General features: G+C 41.9%; 1 non-coding gene across 1 annotated transcript; it reads right to left on the bottom strand.

Annotated features, from left to right (window-relative positions):
- Positions 1-207: 207 nt before the first annotated feature.
- On the bottom strand, positions 208-279 carry TRNAQ-CUG (transfer RNA glutamine (anticodon CUG)). The gene has a single exon. It is a non-coding gene; the product is annotated as a tRNA-Gln (tRNA).
- Between the last annotated feature and the right edge of the window lie 8,456 nt (positions 280-8,735).

Genomic DNA, 8,735 nt, shown 5'->3' with positions numbered 1-8,735 from the left:
GCCACGGGGAGCAGGAGGGAAGCGGGATCTGGAGTTGCTCCTCGCGCTGCGTGGTGCCTGGGGCTCCCCTCCTGCTTCTTCCCTTCTGGCCAGAAAGCCTTTCTACCTCCTGAATGGCCCTCAGGTGCGGCAGGTGAGAGATCCGGAAAGGCAATTTAAGGAGGTTTTTTTTTTTTTTTTTTAATCCTTCATTTAAAGTAAACACTAAGGTTCCACTGAGACTTGAATTCGGATCACTGGATTCAGAGTCCAGAGTGCTCACCATTACACCATGGAACCACCTGGAAACTTTGCAACTGTATGTCAGTATGAATCCCTGAATCCACTGCCTCCTAAGTGGATTCTGACTCATATCTATGATCATTTCAATTAAAAAAAAAAAAAAAACCTCTTACTGTACAATGCATTCCGACTAGTAGGGGCCCTGTATGACCATCTCATTATACGCCAGTGAATACTCATTTAGCATCCATAGTTTCTAGGACTAATCTCAAGGCAGTCCTCTATCAGACAGGACTTGAGGACCATTGACCTATGTGAGTGGACTCATCCATCTTGCTTTCTCTCTGCACCTCTCTTTTTATTGACTTCTATCATATCATTCGCATCTTAGGAAATGAGGTAAAACCCACTTTGGGTTTAGGGCAATGGCACAGCTCTTTAAACCTCTGTCAGAAATCCTATACTCGGCCTCATTTACCAGAGTTTCCTGTCCCAAGGTGAAATTTCTGCAAACAACAGTGTTATTTTCCTTTTCTTTGCCTTCACCCATTTCTCATTGCCCAGGGAGGGCAGATAATTGTCAGGACAGGACTTGGGACTTCCTGGGTGCCTAGTCCAAACAGCACCTATTGCACTCCAAAGCCACCACAGCTTCCCATGTGTAATGTAGAAAGGTGTCTCAGGAGTGTTTTATCTGGGGAGCGGGTTCAGGAGGCAGGAGAACTCTCATTTTCTTCTTTATACATTTCTTTTTTGGTAAGTTTTTCTTACAACAAACATATTTGTTAGATATACAACAAAGAACAATTAACCATGTTGAACATTTATACACTCAGACAAACCAGACTAACCTCATGTGCTGTGACTCAGAATCAACCACATGCTGTTGAGGCTACAATACAGGGCTCTGACACTTATACATCCCCAGTCCGTTCTTTGAGAGCTTGGCCACATTCATCACATTCCAGTTTCTCAATATGTCTTGACCCAGAAACTTCACAGTTTTTTATTTGTTTTTTTTTTGAAGTGCAGTAAAGATTTAACTTCATCCAAAGAAATTAGTCTTTGCCCTTGGTTTCTCAGAGATAACTCTAAATCAAAAAAAAAAAACTAAACCCTTTGCTGCCAAGTTGGCTCAGACTCCTAGTAACCCTATTGGACAGGGTAGACCAGCCCAGTAGGGCTTCCAAGGATGTAAATCTTTACGGATGCAGATAGCTACATCTTTTTCCCTCTGAGTGGTTGGTGGGTTCAAACCATGGAGCTTTTGGTTAGAACCCCAGCACTTACCCACTGTGTCTCCAGTGCTCCTTGAGATAACGCTAAATGCTTGAAATTTGCTGACTAATTCAGGTGCCTTTGTTTTCTACAGGCCTCCAGACCACATTTGAGGATTTATGCTAATAAGATGACTCAAGTAGGGCCTGGCAAGGCTAGAAAGAGGACCTCCTTATATCAGCCAACCTGAGACTTGGGAGTGGGGTGAATGGGGGAAAATTCATTCAATCATGCCTAAGTAGTGAGTCTCAGAAAAAGACTCTGGACACAGAAGCCCCATGGGCTTCCTGGATGGTGAGAGACATCTACGCACATGAAACGGTAGTGAACCCCTTTTTGAGACAAGGACTCTCCATGTTCAGAACCTTCCCAGTCCTTCCCTATTTGTCTCCTCATTTGGATCCTTTTTGCTATAAAACTGCAAGTATAGGACTTTCTGTGAGTCATTCCAGTGAATTATCAAACCCAAGGTGGTAGTGAGAGCCAGCAGGTCAAAAGTGAGGGGAATGAGCACCTCCGAGCTTAGGGCTGGTATCCTGAAGGGGTAGAGGGAACTTCTGAGTATGAAGCCAGCTGGTCAGAAGTCAGTGGGTCAGGAGGACTCCCAAGGTTGCAGCTGGTGTCTCTGCCCTTTACGTGTGAGGTCTGCTCTAGCTCCAGATGGTTAGTTAGGGTCAGAGGAAGATGCTGCATGTGCACGTGGTGTCAGAACAAAAGTGGAAGAGAATTGGATTGATGTAGGTAGATTTGGGTTGATCAATAAATATTTGGTGTTAGAGAAGTGGGACTTGATTTGGGCTTTTCCTACATGTAAATATATCAAGATATGCAGGGGAACTCATTGTTATGTCACAGGGTAGGTGTATCCAAATTGCCTTACAATATTGTCTCATTATTTCATTTATGTACACAAAACACCACAACACTAAATATGTGTATAATAGAGGTAAACTTTGTATTTAAATTATAGACACAGTTCGAATATACTACAAAGAGATTATTATCATGCATTCCTTTGGCACTCAAAATTCCCTTTCTTCTTCCTAAGGCTAGTTTGTGCCTTTGAAAAGTGAGTTGTTTCATTTGTGCTAAAACCAAAAAAACCCAAACCCAGTGCTGTCAAGTCAATTTCGACTCATAGCGACCTTATAGGACAGAATAGAACTGCCCCATAGAGTTTCCAAGGAGTGCCTGGTAGGTTCAAACTGCTGACCCTTTGGTTAACAGCTGTGGCACTTAACCAGTACGCCGCCAGGGTTTCCTCCTTTGGGCTACTGATTTCAAAATGGTTAGACTGTGTATGAGACATTAAAGAATGACCTGGTCATGCATACCCATAATGGAGTTCTACGTGGCCAAAATGTTAGGGTCTCTATGGACTGGTGCTGAGTTATTGCTAGGATAAATTGTTTATTCAGAAACAAAAAAAAAGTGAGAAGTGCAAAAATGTACTCAGTATTCTACCTTTTCTTTAGGAAAGGAGAGGATAGACGTGTTTGTACTTATTATTAATACATGCTTATTTTTCAGGAAGGACAAGCCAGAAGGTAATAAAAATGTTTTCATCTAAGGAATGTGGTTTAAGCTATAGAAATGATGGTGAAACTTTGCTAAGTACTATATTTTAACATATTTTTTACTTTTAAACCATGTGGTTTTACATATTCAAAAAAAAGTAGAAAAAGAAAACACTACAACAGAAGTAGAAAAATTTAAATTAAACCGTGTGTCAAAATGATAATACGATCACACAGAAAATAATCAAGTAAATTTTAAATGCAGTTCTCTGACTGTGATCCACAGCGGTGTGTATTCTTATGTCAGAAGCATCTGCAAGGAAATTTTGAACTTTACTTTGCAGATTTATTGTTGGTAGTCATATTGATGGAATAATTTCAAAACAATTTTGTGTGTATTATAGGATAGAGCGCACGAGTAAATGTATTAAAAATTGTTTGGAATCAGGGTTATCAACATGAGAGAGAAGAGGTAAAACTATGGACCAGGGAAGTTGAGGAAGAACCTCTTGGTGTTGGATTGGGATTGAAAGTGTCAGTATATACTCACAAATTAAGTAAGAATATTTGCTCATTATGTCCATTTACAGAGCTGAGAAGCAATGCTACCTAGTGGCTACATCTTTGTTGTGAATGCCATTCTTCATCAGAAGAACCAGATTCCTTGGAGAAATGGCTGATTTGGGAAATGGAAATCACAAGTTGAGCTTGGAACTCCTGGTGCCAGAAAGGAAGAATGTGCCCCTTGATTCGTGGAAGCGCGTCAAAAGATCACAGGAACCAGCTTCAGATATCCAAAGTGGTCCCAACTGAGACAGTTTGAGCATCAAAAACAATAATGGCAATGGATAATAACACATTGAACTAAAAAAAGAAGCAATGAGTTCATAGAATCTAAGATTGGGGAGGGAAGTGGTATAATAAAATAAGAATGGGGTAGGGGAAGCTCAAAATAAAAAGCCTTGACTAGAGAAAACTGCACTTCCACTCATGAAAAATAGCCCCTCATCCTCTCAGGCTCTGGGAGTGTATTCTGATATCCTGGTGGCCTGCAGTAGTGTGTGGGGAAGAAGAGCCGGAGAAGGAAGCAGGAGAACAAGCAGGGAGGAAAGAATAAAAGAAAGAGAGAAACCAGGAAAAGTTTAAGAACCGCGCGGTCGGAAGAGAGGAGCTGGACCTGCTCACTTTGCAGTTTCAGCCAATGTTTTTATTCATATGTGACAACTGAAATCTCATTCATGTCAATGTTGGAATAACTGAGGGTAATAGAATTAAAGGCGGGTCCGTCTATAACTAACGTGTGAGTAGGCTGACAGGCCTATTTCTGAGTATTTGATGGATTTTGTTTTTATTCTTCCAATTTTTTGGTTTTTCTATGACTGTATCTAGGAAAAACTTAAGGAGTGGTAGCTTTATTTTGGAGCCCTGATGACACAGTGGTTAAGAGCTCCGCTGCTAAACCAGAGGTTGGCGGTTCAAGTCTACCAGCCGCTCCTTGGAAACCCTATGGGGCAGTTTCACTCTGTCCTATAGGGTCGTTTAGAGTCAGAATTGACTCGATGTCAGCGTGTTTTTTTTTTTTCTACTTGTTTTAGCTTTATTTTACTTCCAACAGGCAAAAACATGGTTAATTTTCCTCAGATAGTATTATCGAGTGTCTATCATGAAATTTTCAATAAAATCTTCTCAATTTAATTTTTAAAAAACTGTTATATTTAGTCACACATGAATCAGTTCCCTAAAGCACTGTTTTTCAGACTCATCTCCTGCCTACATGCATCAGAATAACCCAGATAGCTTGGTACAAAGTAAAGATTCCAGGCACAAGGATTGGTCTTCATTTGCCTGCAGCAAAAAAGAAGAAGGAGAGCCAGGAATAAGAGGACAAAATAGAATGTGTGGCTAATTGCCTCCATGAACATACTGCCTCCTTTGCATTGCGACCAGAAGAAAAGGATTGTGCCTAGCTATATTGTACATTTTGATCAAAGGTTATATAAAAGAATCCTTATCAAAAGGGAGAAATACCGAACAGAATTTAAAATTCTCATGGAATCAGATTTTCTGGAACCACAGAGGCTGGATGAACCCCTGAAATTATTGCCTTCAGATAATCTTGCAAACTTCCATAAAAATATTCCCTGAAGTCATCTTAAAACCAAAAAAATAGTTTAGCTCAACCAGTAAAGGATGTCTGCCTTGAGCATCATGCATGCTCTTTTAAGATCTATTTCTATGGAATCGACTTCAAAGAATAGATAGGAAACTTGGGAGGCAGTGAGTTCATGTTAATGGGGAAGGATCAACTCAGAAAGGAGGGTTGCACACCTCAAAGAATGTAACCCATGTCACTAAATTGTACATGTAGAAACTGTGGAGCTGGTATATGTTTTCCTGTGTATATTCTCACCACCATCAACAAAAAACAAAATAAACTATGTTAAAAAAAAAAAAAAAAGGCAGACTCTAAGACCTCATGGCTATGAAATCACTGGAAGTGGAGCCCAGGAATTTTCTCCCAAATATACTCTGGTAATTCCAGAGCACATGAATTAGAGAACCGTGTGGACTTTTGTATAATATATGGTTTGGGGAGCAAAGGCCACATTCTTCAACTTACACCTCAATCACTAGAGTGTGACCTTTTCGAAGGCAGTGATTGTATTGCCATTACCCTCAGACTAGAATCCGGTCAAGAACTAGGAAATAAGATAGGAGGGGGAAAAAAAAACCACAATTACTTATGTACAAATAGTTTGCCTTAAAGCCACTCAAAGGGCTAAACTATTTATCTAGTCCCCTTCCATGCTGAACATATCACTCCAGCACTATGAGGGCAGGCCCTCATTTCTAGATGCTTTAGGGACCAGCAGTGGCTTTGCTTCCTCCTTGGCTCCGGGTAGAGAGTTTGCAGGGCTGGAATATATGAGTCTTTGCCTGTCAGATTCAGATTTTCCAGTGATGAGTCCAAGAAGTGTTAGAAAGGCTGCTACCTCTAGGATTTAAAAAGTAAATCTGAGCCAAATAGCATAACCATGTGGAGAAAGTTTGAATCAAAACAGGTAATAAATGGAAATAGGGGAAGATGATAGTAAACAGAAGGGGTGTTCATAAGTGGGTCATGATTCCAGGGAGGATTGTAATCATACCATTTCTAGGAAAGTGCCTTTCAGCCAGAGAATAATACTCTTAGGTATCGCTTGTAGACCTGACACTGACTAATGCTGGAAAAAACTTACAAACTTTTTTTCTACAGAAACAGGAAATTGGATTCCCGCTGATTGAAGAACTCTCCTGAAAATCTGAAGGAGCAAAAGCAGCCTTACCTCGTGGACCCAGTCCTCTCCTTTGCCCTGGAGAATAGGCCCAGAAGAGGTACATTTTGAGAACTGAGCCAATAAAACAAAACAAAAACTGAAGTGCAACTCTAGCTCAACCCCATGATCCTGCACTTAAGGGTCTCAAAACCTAAGGTCTCTGAATGGACACTGGTTCCTGGGTTGGGGAGATCCCTGCACATTTACCAGGAGAATCCTTTGCCCTAGTTCAGAGACCAGGAAAAACGGGATTGGGTAGATGAAAGTGTGAACCTTACTGTGGAGGAAAACAAGAATTCCTGACTAATTACATGTGTAATGAGACAGAAAGACCTGTGTCAAACAGAACTATCACCATGGGTTGAAATTGACTCCACAACAATCGTTTGGTTTGGTTATTTTGGTGGATGGGAGCATAATGGAGTCGGCCTCAACTAATTGGGGAATTCAGGTGCAGCAAATTTTAGGGGGAAGATCTGAAGTTCAGCTCAAGTTTCCCACTTCCCCCACTGAGGAGCCCTGCTGGAAAGCCCTTTCGATCTAGGCTGTCTCCTGTTCTGCATCCAAGTCCTTTTTGAGTTAGGAGGTAAGGGGTCTAGATGCTGGGCTTTCTCTTCCTTCTCATCCAGGGCGCTTCCCCTCCCACCTCTGGCGACCTTGTGTGCTGCCAGGCTGTGCAGCGCCCTCTGCACCTGATGCAGAGGAGCAAAGGCACATCTCTAGGTAGGCCTGAGTTGCAGTGGCCCGGACTAGCCAACTCTCTCCAAGATTTGTGGGCCTGATGGGTCTTTCTGGCACCCACTGGTGGACAGAGCCTCTAGGCTCTTCGCTTGCTGACTCCTCTTTTGATGGAAGCAGGGAGGAAAGGTTCTGTGAGGAGTGCAGGGAGGGCCACACCCGGGAGCCAGGGCAAGCAGGGCAATTCCAGGGTCTTCATGCAAAGGATGTCACCCGAGGGGTTGTACTCAATTATTATCCTTTATTTTGAATTCTGTCAATAAAAATTTCGTGCAAATTTGCTTCCTTGTTCTGTGAGTACCTCTGTAGTATCCTTGATTTTGCCTCTTGGCCCACAAAGCCTAAAATATTTACTATCTGGTCCATTACAGAAGAAAGTTTGCTGACCTCTGCATTAACAATGCCCAACACTCCACAGGAAGGAGACCCAGAGATCTCTTTTGCCCATATCCAAGTCTTGACCAATTTTTTCTGACAGCCAATAGATTCCCTTATTTGGTTTGTTTAGTGGAGTCCCTAGGGCTGGTGTCATCTGATGTGGCAACATCTTTCCTTTATTGTTTTAAAAATATAGGAAGCACAACATTTGCCATTTCAACATTTTTCAGGAGTACAATTTACTGCTCTGAATTAGGTTACTCACATGTGCAACCATCACCCATAATCCTTGCCAAGTCTGTCATCATCATGAAGAGAAACTCACTGCTTCCTAAATAATGACTCCCCTTTGCCCCCTCTGTCCCACCTCTGGTAACTACTAATAAACCTCAGTCTCTATCCATTTGCCTAGTTTTGTTATTTCGTGTAAGTGTGATCATACAATAATTGTCCTTTTGTAATTGGCTTATTCCACTCAGCATAATGTTTTCAGGTTTGACTTATGTTGTAGCACGTATGAGGACGTCCTTTCTCTTTTGGCTGAGTAGTATTTCACTGTATGTATATACCACATTTTGTTTATTCATTCATCAGATGATACACATGTAGGTTCTTCCCACCTTCTGACTGTTGTGAAGAGTGCTGCAATGAACATTGGTATACGTGTGTCTGTTTGCGCATCACAACTTTTAAGGCTCTTGAGTATATACCTAGGAGTGGAATAGCTGAGTCATATGGTAGGTCTCTGTTTAACTTTTTTTTTTTAACTTTTATTTTGCTTTAAGTGAAAGTTTACAAATCAAGTCAGTCTCTCACACAAACACTTACATACACCTTGTTTAAAAAGAAAAATAGATACTCCCAATTGCTCTTCCCCTAATTAGACAGTCTGCTCCCTCCCTCTACTCTCTCTTTTGGTGTCCATTTTGCAAGCTTCTAACTCCCTCTACCCTCTCATCTCCGCTCCAGGGAGGAGATGCCAACATAGTCTCAAGTGCCCGCCTGGTCCAAGAAGCTCACTCTTCACCTGCATTCCTCTCCAACCCATTGTCCAGTCCAATCCATGTCTGAAGAGTTGGCTTTGGGAATGGTTCCTGTCCTGGGCCAACAGAAGGTCTGGAGGCCATGACCATTGGGGTCCTTCTAGTCTCAGTCAGACCATTAAGTCAGGTCTTTTTACGAGAATTTGGGGTCTGCATCCCACTGCTCTCCTGCTCCCTCAGGGGTTCTCTGTTGTGGTCCCTGTAAGGGCAGTCATCGGTTATAGCCAGGCACCATCTAGCTC

This window comes from Elephas maximus, chromosome 3 (genome assembly GCF_024166365.1).
Source record: "Elephas maximus indicus isolate mEleMax1 chromosome 3, mEleMax1 primary haplotype, whole genome shotgun sequence".
Lineage (NCBI taxonomy): Eukaryota > Metazoa > Chordata > Mammalia > Proboscidea > Elephantidae > Elephas > Elephas maximus.
This window is presented reverse-complemented; position numbering and strand designations above follow the sequence as displayed.